Source organism: Lygodium microphyllum, chromosome 26, assembly GCF_053477565.2.
Source record: "Lygodium microphyllum isolate KBCC chromosome 26, Lygodium_microphyllum_v1.1.10, whole genome shotgun sequence".
Classification (NCBI taxonomy): Eukaryota; Viridiplantae; Streptophyta; class Polypodiopsida; order Schizaeales; family Lygodiaceae; genus Lygodium; species Lygodium microphyllum.
Window position 1 is genome coordinate 50,299,980 of NC_141160.1, and position 15,151 is coordinate 50,315,130.

Consider the following 15,151-nt stretch of genomic DNA (forward strand, 5'->3'; position numbering starts at 1 on the left):
AATACACTAAAGCACGTAAAATATGAAAAATCAAGGGAAAATGATGTTTTTGGGCATAAAAATGGAAGAATAAATAGGAACACCAACTAAATTTTCATTTTTGTTGCAAGAAGGAACTAAGGGCCACAGCCCATAACCTATTTTGAATTTTTAGTAATTAAATAATGCAAAAAATAAGGAAAAATACAAGGAAAATAGAGAAAAACCACTAAAAATAGGGGAAAAATGCATTTTGGGTGCGGAAAATTAATGAAAATTAAGAACAATGTTCGTGAATGTTTGTGGGGACTGAAGCATGAGGATTTGCCTCATTTCAGCCCCACCTTCTTGTTCTAGTGCGTCTTTTTCCGTTTTTTACACATAAAATGATGGCAAAATGCCTTATAAATCTATACAACGATGCAACATTTGATCGATGGGAGGGTAGAGTGGTTAAAATGTGTCTAAATGCGGAGTAAAATGATGAAAAGATTGTTGGTTTTTGTTTGCATGCCATATAGGTCGGTGAATAATTATAGAATAAGGGCCTAGTAGCATGAGGGTTTCCTCGGTGCTAGGTTCGTGCAATGTCGCATAAGAACGGTAGTTGAAAATCATTAAAAGGATGTTTTCCACATGTGCACAATATTGATTTTATAATTTTTTGAGCACTTAGCATCCACACTATGCATAAATCATGGAAATATTTAAAGGTATCAGAAATCCTGGATGCACAGCAATTGCTTTCATTAGGATCTTGACCCACATTGAGTGAGAGACAGGACACCCTAAGCCATAGGCTAGTCATGGGGTCTGGGGGAAAGAGAAGTAAGGACAATGGTACATTCCTGTATACGATTAAATGGTAGCTTGAGTGGATTTTGTGCGAAATGTTTATATGTTGAGCGACGCACCAAGGGGCCAATCCCCAAGGTGTAGGAGAGTCGCAGAGGGGTGGCGGCACTCAGCCGTTGGTGAACCCCCTATGACTATGCTTCATGCCATTAGGCAATGTGTAAGGGACTCCCTCTGAGGAATAGTGGGTGAGAGAAGAGTGGATTACAAACGACGTAATACAAATGCAAGATATTTAGGAAGGCAATGTATGTGTCATCAACGCTCCTGGCCGTGAGACCGTGGGGTTGTTGAGCGCGTGAGATAGAGGTCCGGCTAGTGCACGGGCCAGTGCCGGCTCGTTCTAGGTTCCATCACACATATCCACTGGTAGATCGTCTATCAGAAATACTACCAGCCCAATCAGCATCAGTGTATCCATGCAACTGTATCTGAACCCCAGTCTCATAAAATAGTCCATACTGCAATGTGGACTTCACATACCTGAGTATGCATCTAGCCGCATCCAAATGTGGTTTCCTTGGAGCGTGCATAAACTGACTTACCAATCCAACAACATAGCTCAAATCTGGCCTAGTAATAGTCATATAAATCAAACTTCCTACTATGCGTCTGTACACATAATAGGGTCTTCGAGAAGCTCACCTGCATCTACGCTCAACTTCACATTCTGCTCCAAAGAAACTGAAATAGGCTTACAGCCTGTCATCCCATATTTGGATAGCATGTCCAATCCATACTGCCTCTGCAAGATCCATATCCCACTTGGTGATCTAATCACCTCAATGCCCAAGAAATAACGTAGCTCTCCCAAATCCTTCATCTCAAACTTCTGCTTCAATAGCATTTTCACATGAAGGATATCTTCATCACTATCACCTGTGATAATCAAATCATCAACATAAATGACAAGCAACATAATAACTTTCTCTGTTTTTCTCATATAACGTGAGAAATCTGCCTTGGAAATCTGAAAGCCAATAGTGACAAGATATTGTCCTATCTTGTCAGACCATACTCTAGGTGCTTGCTTCAAGCCATACAAGACTTTCTTCAATCTGCAAACAAACTCAGGATGAACATCATGCACATAACCTGGTGGCTGCTCTATATAGACCTCTTCTTGCAAATCACCATGCAAGAAGACATTCTTTATATCAATCTGATATAAAGACCATCCCTTTGATGCAGCCATAGCAATGACTACTCTTACGGTTGCCATCCTTGCAACCGGACTGAATGTTTCTTCATAATCAATGCCATATGTTTGTGCATACCCCTTGACTACTAATCTTGCCTTGTATCTGTTCACAGAACCATCTGCATTGTGCTTCACCTTATAAACCAACTTACAACCAATTGCATTCTTATCTTTAGGCAAAGGTACCAATTCCCATGTAGCATTTGCTTCCAAGGCATCCATTTCTTTATCCATGGATTTCTCCCATTTTTCTTTTCCCATGGCTTGCTCAAAATAAGTGGGTTCTGGTTCCTGTATCACTTTGACCATATATGCATAGTGAATGGCTGTAAATCCACCATATTTTAGCCTATCCATAGGATACCTAGCTCTGGTAGACCTGCGCAAAGTAGATTCACTCCCAGGTGCTCTCAAAACATCCCTGGTCTTCCTTACTCCAGGTGTAACAATAGAAGGAATACCCAACTCATCATCAATGCTCTATTATGAGCCACTGGATTCACCATCCACATAAGAGCGACCTGCATTCACATCAAACATGGGTTGATCTACCTTCTCTTTTCCTTTTCATGATACCTGCATACCACTATCTGCATTGCTTTGAGAAGATTCTCCTGATCTCAATCTGCCTGTCCATGGCGAAAAATGTGAACCACTGCTAGAGGACGCTCTTGGTCCACTAATATCTTGTGATTGCTGCTGTGAATTCTGTGCAGCATTACCATTTTGTGCATCTATATTATCAATCACATTTACTGGTTTATACCAGCTACTCATGTCATCAAAAACAACATCTTTGCTCACTGTAAACTTATGAGTAGAAGGGTTATAGCATCTATACCCTTTTTGCTGCAGAGAGTAACCAATAAGGATGCACTTCTCAGCTTTTGGATCCAACTTGGATCTCAACTCATCTGGCACATGAACATAGGCAATGCAACCAAAAATTTTCAAATGAGAAATATCTGGTTTCCTACCAGTATACCTCTCCTCTGGATTCATGCCATGTATTGCTACAATGGAAGTCCTGTTCATTATGTAGACTACTGTAGCAACTACTTCAGCCCAGTAAAAATCTAGCAAGTCTTTTTCGTTGAGCATGGCACGAGATACCTCTCCAATATGCCTGTTTTTCCTTTCTGCAATTCCATTTTGTCGTGGGGTATGACTGCATGAATATTGTTGCTTTATGCCATGCTCCTGTAGGAACCTTGCAAACTCATTTAAGAGGTACTCTCCCCCTCCATCTGACCTTAGGCATTTTATTTGCAGGTCTGTTTCTTTTTCAACCATAGCTTTAAGAGTTTTGAAATGCCCAAAAACTTCACTTTTCTTTTTCATAAAGTACACCCAAACTTTTCTGCTATAGTTATCAATAAAAGTGACAAAATAATGACAGCCTCCAAGAGATGCAACTTTAGTAGTCCACACATCAGAGTGGATTAATTCCAATGGCTTTTTACTCTCTTGAACATGTCTAGGAAATGGTTTCCTTGCCTGTTTTCCAAATTGACAGGCTTCACATACCTTATGCATTTCTGCAACCTTGAATTTTGGCAATCCTACAACAATATTTTGGGCCTGCATTGATTTAAGTGGTTGTACATTAACATGACCAATGCGTTTATGCCAGATATCAATATCTGCAACTACACCGGTCCCATGTGCAAACATTGCTGCACTCAATTCAGGCATGTCTGCATCCAATGTAAACATTCTGCCCTTCTTCTTTCCTTTTGCTATCAAGCAACCTTTATTTTTCATATCCTCAACAAAGCATCCATGGGAATTAAATCTACCTACAAGCCCTGCTCAACCATTTGACCAACAGAAACCAGGTTCTTGGTGATATTCGAGACATAAAATACATCCGATCGGTATTTCTTTTTCCTATCCTGCATAGACAAAGGAATATTTCCAATCTGCACAATAGGATGTGCAGTGGTGATGTTCTGGCTGTGCTACCTGCAAAGACTTGCTCCCAAAATAGAAAAATGAAAGCAACACTGGTCCTCTTACCAGAACACCGCGAACTTGGCTTGCTTTCTTGAGCTCCTTACCACGAATAAGGCTCTGATACCATGTCAACATTGTGGGAGAGAAGGAAGGAGTCTCACTTATAGCTTTCTTGCTTGCACAATGGGGGAATACACACAAAGGTGGAGGCTGAAAACAGTTTTCATCTTCTTAGTTGTGTAAGCCAAAAGAACTCAAGTACATAGAAATAGAAGAACCCTATATATGGGTCTCAAACCAAACTCAACTAACTAAGGTGGCATATTAATTGAGCCACGAACTAGAGTAGATAAGGATAGCTGTCATCTAGCTATTATTCATGGGCGTTGTACCAACCGCATCTGCAACAACTGACAAGTCGGTGACATAAATGCACAACGGTCACCCTGGCATATCACGAGTGGAGCTCGATATCTCAACAGTCTGCAACAACAAATATATATATAATTGTGAGTACCAAATACAAACTGACATATAATGACAGATTTCTCAAATTAGGAAAGATATTTATTACTACTTACCAGTCCTCCGTGAGCATAGAGCTTCTCGATCAGGGCACTCAAGCCATGCTTTTCCCTGTATGTCACCTCTAGTGCAGTCGGGTCGCGATTCGTAAAACCTTACTATGGCACACAAACATTGAAAAACAACGTACTTAAGATTCATGTTCGAAATACATACATCAACATGGATGTCATTAAATTAGAGTACTCTACCCTATTAATACTTACGAAATCTGCCAGGAATGTTGCGTGGCCCCGCCGCTACCAAGGTGATGCACCAATCCTGCGTCCAAGCGCGCCTTTGCTGCATCCTTCTGCTGCTTCCACTTGTCTGGAGTGGATGTCACCTCGTCTTGGAGATTACTCCAATCCTCTATATCCAGCCACTCCGGCTTCGATTTTCCCTACTTGACTGCTTCACGTGCATCAAACTGCCTATGCAACTGATAGTCACACATACGCGTCATCATCCACCCTCTCGAAAATTTATCATTGCTAGAGGGCTGAGGGAACTCTCAATACAATGTATTGATTATGTACTCCTTGCTAGCATCTGGGATCTCCTTCCACTTGTCTGTAATGTTGTGCCGAAATACTTGTTGGCACAACTCATGCATCCTAGAGATGACAGCTTTTCCATCATCATTCATGTATAAATGGCCAGAGGCCTTATCTATGAGATACGAGTAACCTACAAGATTTTGCAAACGGGTACTTTCATGACATTAATACAAATGTGTCAAACACAACTTGAATTGATAAGTGCTGCTGCGAAAAAGGATGCGAAAATACATACTTAGAGGAGTGGGTTTCGTGTACTTCTTGTCGACCCTAGGAGTGATCCGTGGGGTGTGTGAAGGAGTGGGAGCAATAGACATCTAACTGCCACTACTAGTGAAAGAAGGTGTCGACTCCCTGGTGGCAATGCGAGTGGGAGATACTGCATCTGTATCCCCACAACAGGAGCTACCTCCTCCTCGACTACGTGACTCTGAAGCAAAGCGAGACCTGCGACTGTGTCTACTGGGGACCAAAGCATCGGACCGTCTAGAGTTTGCCAATCGTGCTGAGGTGGAACGGGAAAGCTGTGCATCAGCTCTATCTCTGACCCGTGCTAGCTGCTCCGGTAAGAAACGTGCTAGCATCGCGTCAATGTCATCATCTGTAAAATCTTGACTCATCGTACCGTCCGTGCCCAAATCCAAACCTGCACATACAAGGAAAAATAAGTCAATTAGATAATGAATTGCAAGACATAATAAAACTAAGACTTAATTTGTAAAACTTCATTTTAAAGTAATAAAAAAATTAGATAATACAAAACACCATACTCCAAAAACATACAAACTGTCCTAACCGATTTGCAAAAAGTGGCATTGTTGTAGTGGGAGGAACGTTTTGATTCAGTCACTTTTGTTTAGGGTTCCACAATCTCATCTTGACATAGCTCAGTATACACCGGGAGATCTACACAAAATTCTCCACAAAATGAGGACTCTACTTCATTTTCAAAAAACCCATCCTCTATCTCCTCTATCTCCATAGGTGAGATGTCTTGGTCCTCCAGGCGGTTCATCCTAGTTTCTTGTATGCCTTCTGTCATTGCCGCTATTAAAGGTGTCTCTTCTACGATCGGTATGGGGGTTCTGGCAAACACGGGGATACTCCTAGATGTGATGGGAATGACATACACCATTGAGGTTGTTGTGGATTAGGGAAAAAGACAACCTGATCCATATTACCATTAGTATAAAAGTCCACTTTGAGATTGCTAAAACGCGTCAAGTATTAGGGACTCTTACCTGCTCACAGTGATTTGGAAAAACAAATGTATCACTCAAATCGGTCCACTTCTTCATTGAGTCAATCTCAGCAAAGCCACTTGGCCCTCGCCGAACAGTTGCACCTGCTCCTTCGAGAGTAACCTTGAACCATCGCACATCAAATATGGTCATGAAACTTCGATAGTTCACTGCAAGGATACTCTGTAAACATCCGAAATACTCCATCTCTGCAACTACATGGTTTGGATCTATGGCACGTCATCGGCTTTCCTGCTGCCATCACTCCACAGTCCATTGTCGAGCGTAACTTGCCGATGTGCTCTACTCTGAAATGTCATCCACGTGACCATGCTGCACTATGGACCTTATACTGGGAGAAGAAAAAGTATATTAGTTGCGATTTGCAGTATAGATTGTAATTTCTTGGGATTGCATACCTTGGGATTGCATCCATACCTTGGGATTGCATCCACGTGAGAAGTCCCACTCTTCAGTAACTGTTTCTCCATCTTGAGATGCTTTGGTTAGGGCCTCATATAGCCATCTAGTGGACATGAGTAGAGGCATCTCCTCTAAGCCCTTCGGATATCGAATGGGCCGTTGCTGCGTACTCCATCGAAAGTCAGATCTTGCAGACTCTCGCTCAATTCGAGCATCCTCATACCGTTGCAGCCACTTCTCCATCGTAGCGCTATGCAGCATACAAAATCAGTTCACCTTGGACTCCATGGATGCGTCCATCTTCTTCTCTATTCCGTTTCCCACTAGGGCATCTCCATTCAGACGATCATCCTCCTTAAGTGACCATATCAAGCCTTTGTCCTGGTCCACAGTGGACAACCACTCAGAAATGTACACCAAGGCCTCCGACACTAACCAACCTTCAGCCATGCTACCCTCAGGATGAGCCCGTTGTCGCACAAATCCCTTTAAGGTCTTCATGAACCGTTCAAGGAAAAACATCCATCGACTATGGACTGGACCTGCAACCTGCAATTCATCTACAATATGCACTAGAAGATGGGTTTGTATCATGAGCATGCTAGTGGGAAGATGCTCCTAGTGTGTCTCATTGCCCAGTGAGGTGGTCCCATAGCAAGCTACCCACATTCTTAAAAATGTGCATGGGATCTAAAAGGTGGTTAATTTTTAGTTTTTTCCAATAAGTCAGCTCATAGAAAATTGAGAAGCGTCGCATTCCACTGGGAAGCGAGTCTTGGTCCACCATCCTGCGATCAAAACAGCTCAGTGCATTCATTCTCGCAGGAGGGCGACCAAGAAATCCTTCTCTCATGACATGACCCTCTGGCAAAAAAGCCCGATGTCCCTCAAATACCATCTTCTTCATAGATTTTGACATACGAGAATCCAACCTTGGTCCACACAGAGGACATGCATGGTAACCTGACGTGACTAGCCCTGCAGAACACACATGTAAAATGAGGCATGTCATAACACCAACATCGCTCAAAGAAAACTAGCAAAATAAGAAAACACGCTTTACCAGAGCATTCTCCATAACCTAGAAAGTCATGCATGGTCCACATAAGAATTGCCCTTATAGTTGCGGATCGCCTACCAATATGTTTGCTCATGTCCTCCACTACAATTCCCTCCCACAATTCCTTTAGCTCATCAATCAGTGGAGAGAGGTAGACATCCATATTCTTGACTTTGCATCGTCCAGGCACAAGCAAGCTGAGAAAAAGGTGTCCTTTCTTGGTGGAAAGCCATGGCGGTATATTGTAGTTAACAAGGACCACGGGCCATACACTATAGGAGGTGGAACGTAAACTAAAAGGATTTACCCCATCCATGGCAAGACCGAATCGTAGATTCCTCGCCTCCTTTGCAAAGTCAGGGAAAGTCTCGTCAATGTGATGCCATGCTTCTGAGTCAGCTGGTGTACGCTGTACACCATCAGTGGATCGATTTTCCGCATGCCATGTAGTCAAATTTGCAAAACTCTTGGTTCGAAAAATGTGACAAACACGCAGTATCAGCGAAAAGTGCCTCAAAACCTTCTGCGGAACAGTCTGTCCTTGCAAGTCATTTCGATACCTGTTTGCACCACACTTGGGACATCTGGCCAACAATTCAAACTCTCCTCGTAAGAGAACACAATCATTGGGGCAAGCATGAATGCAATTATAATCCATGCCTAGCTTTCGCAGCACTTGTCTTGCATCATCACGAGACTCGGGCATCGTATTTTGGGTAGGCAAAATATAAGATTTCAATGTTCTACAAATTGCAATGAAGCACGTTATTAGAGTACTACATAGCACATTTTAATGGCTTTCAATAAAGAATCATACACATCATAATATACCTTAATAGCTCTGTCACACTCGCATCGCTCCATCCATACTTTGTTTTTATGCTCAACAATGCAAGAAGTGTCTTCAAATGGGATACCCGACTCCCATCATACAATGGAATGGCAGCCTCCGCAATTAAAGGATCTTGGGATTCCGAGTCCGTCGGAAGCAATAATTCGATCATGTCCTCTAACTCAGGCTCCAAAAAAGCAGGGGGATCGTCCATGTCTCCAGCATTCTCACCCATAGAATGGGGTTGAGAGTTATCACCTTCTATGAGACAGTTAGTTATCTCGGACGGCATTTGTATAGAGCGCGGGCGAACCCGTCTTATTGGACGCAAGAGATCTGTGGACTGCAATGTATCGACATGGCCCTGACCCTGTAAAGGACGTTAAGGAGCTAACTTCTAAGATAACCCCAAACTGTTATACTTAAATCAATCACATGTCATATAGTACGTAATGAGAGAGAACTTACCGCAATCTCGTAATTCAAGACTGCTTGGTCAATTATCTCAACTCGAAACTCTCCATACTGTTGCACATGCTCTATGGACAAACAACGTTTCCGACGAATGGCCAATTTGCATTGCATGCATGGACAGGGGACACGTTGATTGAGCCAAGCCTCACGATCACCACCACGTTGGTCGTGAGTGCTAGACATCTTGACTGCGATGTAATGGAATGATAATTTAATAATGATTCTATATTGTATATTGGGACCACTTCACTATATATATTTCAAGTCTTTTTTTTAAATTTTTGTACCTATCTCTTTGAGTTCGACTCTAAACTTATCTATCTTTGAGGTCGGCTCTAAACTATGCTCACACACATACATTTTCGTACCTACATTGCAAAGAATAAAAACCAACACAAGAAAATTTTTGAAAACACTCGCTTCCATTTCTCTCTCTTTCAACACTTCCTAACCTACATTGCAAAGCAACACAAAGTAACACAAAGATCGAAGAGAAACCAACACTTTCTAACCTACATTGCAAAGCAAAACAAAGATTGTAAAGAAACCAAAACAGGGCATACCGTCATGCTCTCTTCTTCTTCCATGACCTCTTCATGCGGGCGACGCTCCTCTCCTCGCGTGCGGCTCGCGGCTTGCTTCCTTGCTCACCTCCCTTTCTCACCTCCCTCTCTTGCTCACCTCCCTTTCTCTTTCTCTCCACCTTCGTGCGCTCATTTGAAAGAAACGTTCAGGTTTCGGCGAAATGTTACCGCAGTAAGTCGTCGCTATTAGCATCGCTATCTGTGTCGCTAAAAATGTTGCTATTTGCGTCGCTAAATAGTGACGCAAATAGCTATGTTTTTAGCATTTAGTGATGCAAATAGCGACGTTTTTAGCGATGCTATCTAGCGACATTTTTAGCGACGCTAATACCGACGCCGAAAAAAAACGTCACTACTTAGCGTTGCTATATGTGTGTACCCTTGTAGTGAGTGATAAGTCTTTTCACATAATGCAAAATGAAAAAAAATATTTAATCGAATTACCAAGGTAGAACGTAAATCAACTAGCTTTTTGCAACACCTCGAGGTACACAATGTTTGTAGTGGAATGAGTGTTCACACTCTACTCTTCTAACAAAACCTTTATGGAACCGATAGGTTCTCACTCAACTAAAGGCAACATATAGCTACCCATGAGAAAATATTCGCGTCTTGAGGTACAGTCCTAACGAGGAATGTTTGCCCTTGAGATTTGTTAATAGTCATGGAAAATCCTAGCTTAATAGGAAACTGTCTTCTATGCATGACAAATGGGAAACCTCACTAACATTGGGATAAAGATTATCTTGGATATGAAGATAGTAACACCAACATTTTTTCTAGTGATAACTTATTCTGCAACACTTTTTTTGAAAATGTTTGCATATCAATTTGACACTCATTCAAATAGGACTCCATTGAACATGCAATTTTTTGTTGGCTAACAATGTCAACATCTCACTCCTCATGGATCAAAGGATTACCTGAATCGGATACCAAAGATCTATCAATTTCAAGCATTCCATTGAACTCTTGTGGACTAGACACCTCAACCCCTGGAGCATCACTATTAGATGTCTCAATGGTGGCATTAGGATTCTAAACCTTCAAATTTTTCAAGAAGGCAAACAATTGGATTTCTCCAGAAAATTTGTAAATGGATTACACAATACATGAAAGCATTTGAATATAGGAAGACAAATCATGTGCTTGTAGGAAGTGTAGTGAAATCACCAAATTTGAAAGAAAATGGATATTCTTCAAGCATGTAAGGAGACTCCTACATTGTGGAAGATAGATACACCAAAGTAGTTGGTTTATAGTGCCCTGAGTCTTGACTATGCCATGTATAGTTTACCAACTTCTATGATTTGCATTCTTTCAAGAGATCACATATTACAAAATAAAAAGAAGAAATACCTAAATAAAAAGTTCATAGTTGAGTATGAAGCCTAGCATTGTGTTTTCGACTAACTCTTGTTGACTTTAAACATAGTCTATGCAAGAGTAGAATTCATTCCCTTGACAAAGGATGCAAAGCTAGTGCCATCATCTAAGAAGAATAGTATCGAGTGGTAGGAACAAAAAAATATGAAAAGATGAAATGGAAAAGAGAAAAATATATGTACATGCATGCATTCATGGGACACGCATGTGTACAAGACACACACAAAGCATTCATGAGAGAGAGAGAGAGAGAGAGAGAGAGCTATTTTTAAATTTACACTTTGAAATGCAATTGTTATAATTGCTATATCTAACTGCTATATCTTATAATCCTATATCTAACAATAGAAAATACTAGGAATACATATAGAGCTTTTTATTCATTGAGAATATCTATTGAGAAATGCAACACATGAATTGGTGTGCATAACATGCTGAATTTTGGAACTATTATACATGGCACGATACCATGAAGCAATAGGACCTATAGGGTTAAATACAGATCAAAACCCTCAAAAAAATTATGAAAACTTTAAAGTAAACTTCGCAATCCAAAGGATCAACGTTAAATATTTGTGCATGCACATGAATGGTTTCCCTTCAATGAAGATACATGGCCATCCCATATTGTCCTTTCCAATGGAAGTGTGGTTCCAAAAGGGTTAAATACAAATGTAAACTCCTAAAAACTTTCCAAAAATATTAAAGTGTACTTTGTAGTTAAAAGGTTAGAGGTCAAAGATTTGTGCATACAGATGAATGGTCCACCTTCCATGAAGACACATGCCCATGGCCTATCGTCCCTTCTAATGGAAATGTGGTTCAATATTTCTCTACCCCCCAATGCATGAACAAATTTGCTTCATTTTATAGTAGAGGCATTGTAGATTTCCATGTTGTTCATATTATGGGGTGCCTTAGGTTTGAAACACATGTACCTCCACTCATATTTAGAGAGCCATCTAAGAAATAAAAGATGTCACTTGCCTTAGGGCATATATCCAAAGCTTTATCGTTTGTTTTTCAAGTGTCATCTATTCAGAGCTCTATAGTTTCTTGTGGGTTTCTATTTGGTCAAGGGTAATATAAATAGTTTGTGGGACCCCTTTAAAAGATATGTTCACTTCTTCTTAAAAGTAAAAGGAATAAAGAACCATGTAGATTGACAATGGACCTAAGTCACATTATGAAATGAGGCATTTTGGTGCATTTCTTGAAAAGTAACATGATGAAATGGGGCATTAATTTGGTGCTTGTGATAGGTGAAAAGTGAGGCCTAAGTATGTGCCTATGAAGGCCCATGTTTGCACTTTTCCACAACTTAGAGTAGAGTAACCTAGAGTAATGAAATTTAGAGCAAGGATTTTTAAGTATCTTGGGCTGTTGCATCATCTTGAGCAAGTATTTAGATAGATTAAGGCATATGTCACAAGGATAGAGCCTAGGGACATGGAGCAGAAATGGAGCAAAACATTGCATGCACTCCTAATAAAATGTGTACATTGTCATGAGGAGATCCTAATAATCCTCCATGACATGTACTTCCTAGGGAGTGGATCCTACATGCATTAGCAAGCCATGCACATTGAGAATGCCTCCTATCTATTTTTAGGGTTGATCATATCTCTTTTTTGTAAGGCAAGGTAAATATAGCTTGCCATGCATATTGTAAATCTATCTCCATATATTTTATACAAACTCTTCCATAAGCAAAGTCTAATTTGGTTTCAAATAGTATATGATTTTTATGAGTATATAACTTAATAACTTTGCTTCATACCATTTGATTCATATTAAGTTTGTTGTTACAACTGATTTGATGTGGTTGATAATAATAACTAAAGGGAAAAACAAAACTAGGGAGCTACTCCTTAGTTTTTTTCTTTAGGTGTTAGAGTAGAATGCGTTTATAAGTGTGTTTAAAAATAACATTAAAACTTCCCTGAAATTTTGCAGTTGAAAGATGTCTAACTATGTGTTTAAAATCATGCTTGTTCTTTGCAAAATACATGCTACTTTACATGTAGTTTCTTGAAATGTGTTTGAGCTTGTTAGTTTTTGTTGAAAGCTCAAGAAATGTGTTTATGTGGCCATAAAGAGTTTGAGCATAAACTTTGTAGTGTTTGGGTAGAGGAGAGAGGTTGCACTCTCTAGGGTGGAAGAATTGATGGCTAATTTGTTCAAGGGATCAATTCTTCTACACTAAAAAGCCAATTTTTTTTAATTCTCCTGAATTCATGCCATTTGTATAGGGAATTTGAATATTATGCCTCTAAATGCCCTAAAAAGCCATCTATGGAGAAAAGTAAGATTGAGAAGATTGAACATTGTATTTCTACATATAGTAAATGTTTTCAAGGCAAGATGCTCCAAAGGATCTTTGGGTAAATTCAATGGACAAAATTTAGGAGTCCTAGAATGGGTTTATTAACCACATTAATAAGATTATGGTTTACATATAAGGTGAAAATCCAAGATAGTTTTACATTGTTAGGTGTAATAAATCCATCTCTCGAGTCTACCAATAGAAGGCTTCCTTGAACTTGAGAACCCTTCTCTCTTAGCCTTACAAAGTCCTCCTTCTAAAATCAATGTGCAATCGAACATCCTCCTAAATAGCTTTCTCCACTTCCCTTATGCCTCGTATTCCCTCTCTCTCTCTCTCTCTCTCTCTCTCTCTCTCTCTCTCTCTCTCTCTCTCTCTCTCTCTCTCTCTCTCTCTCTCTCTCTCTCTCTCTCTCTCTCTCTCTCATAGTGCATTCCCTCCTAATGCTTCCTTATATTTTTGTAAAGCTTGTCCATGATGTTTTAATTTAGTGTTTATAAGCGCTCATCCACAAAAATTGATCTCTACCACACGTATAGACATGCTTCTATCACCCCTCCAAAAGTTTCCTACCTTGCCAATGTGTTTGGAGTGGAAAGGTCTTAAGAGAGCAATGTGTATAGAGTATTGGAGTGGAAAGCTTGCACGCGAGCTATGGCAGGAGAGCAAGAGCAAGAAAGAGAGAGACAAGAAATGGGAACTCCAACGGTCACAATGTGTGACCGGGCCTTCCTTTATTCAAACTGTCACTAAAAGAATAAAGAATAAAGTGACGTGACGGGCGCCCGCCACCTGCAGTGTGCAGTGGCGGGTACTGTCAGTGTAGTAATACACGGGGCGGCACGGCGGAGGCACCTTTACCCCCAACAACCTCCCACTTAAAGGCGAATCTGCCCTAGTGAGAGAGAGAAGAAAAAAAAAGAAAAGACAGTACAAATGTACATAGGTACAAGGGATGAGGAAAGGCGACATCTCATCCAACGCCCATCAACCTCCTGAGGAAGGCAAAGCGCTCAGTAGTGAGGCTCTTCGTGAGTAGATCTGCAGGATTCTCGTCAGTGGAGATCTTGACAAGGTCAACAGACTTGTCCTCCACGACACCACGTATGAAGTGATACCTCACCTCAATGTGTTTCGTCTTCGCATGGAAGACCGGATTCTTAGCCAACTGAATGGCACTCATAGAATCTGAATGCAGTGTAGGTGTAGCATCAATCCCAAGGTCAGCAACTAGACGGCCTAACCATATGGCCTCCTTGCAAGCCTCAGTGGCTGCAACATACTCGGCCTCAGTGGTAGACAAAGCCGTACACTTCTGAACCCTGGATATCCAAGAGACAGCCCCTCCAGCATAGGTGAATACATAGCCAGAAGTGGACTTCCTACTATCTGCATGTCCTACATAATCGGAGTCAGTGTACCCCACGACCCTGTATCCTGGCTGCCATAGCAAATACACATATCTGATGTGCCCTTCAGGTACCTCATGATACCCTTCACGGCATCCCAATGTCTGCTGCCAGGTGTAGCCATATAGCGTGCCACAACACCAACTGCATGCGCAATATTTGGACGAGTGGCTATCATGGCATACATCAAACTGCCCACGGCTGAAGCATAAGGGATCTTGGCCATCTCGGCCCTCTGCTCATCTGTCTGCGGACAATCGGCCTGTGATACCTTCACATAAGAAGGTAATGGACAGCCAAT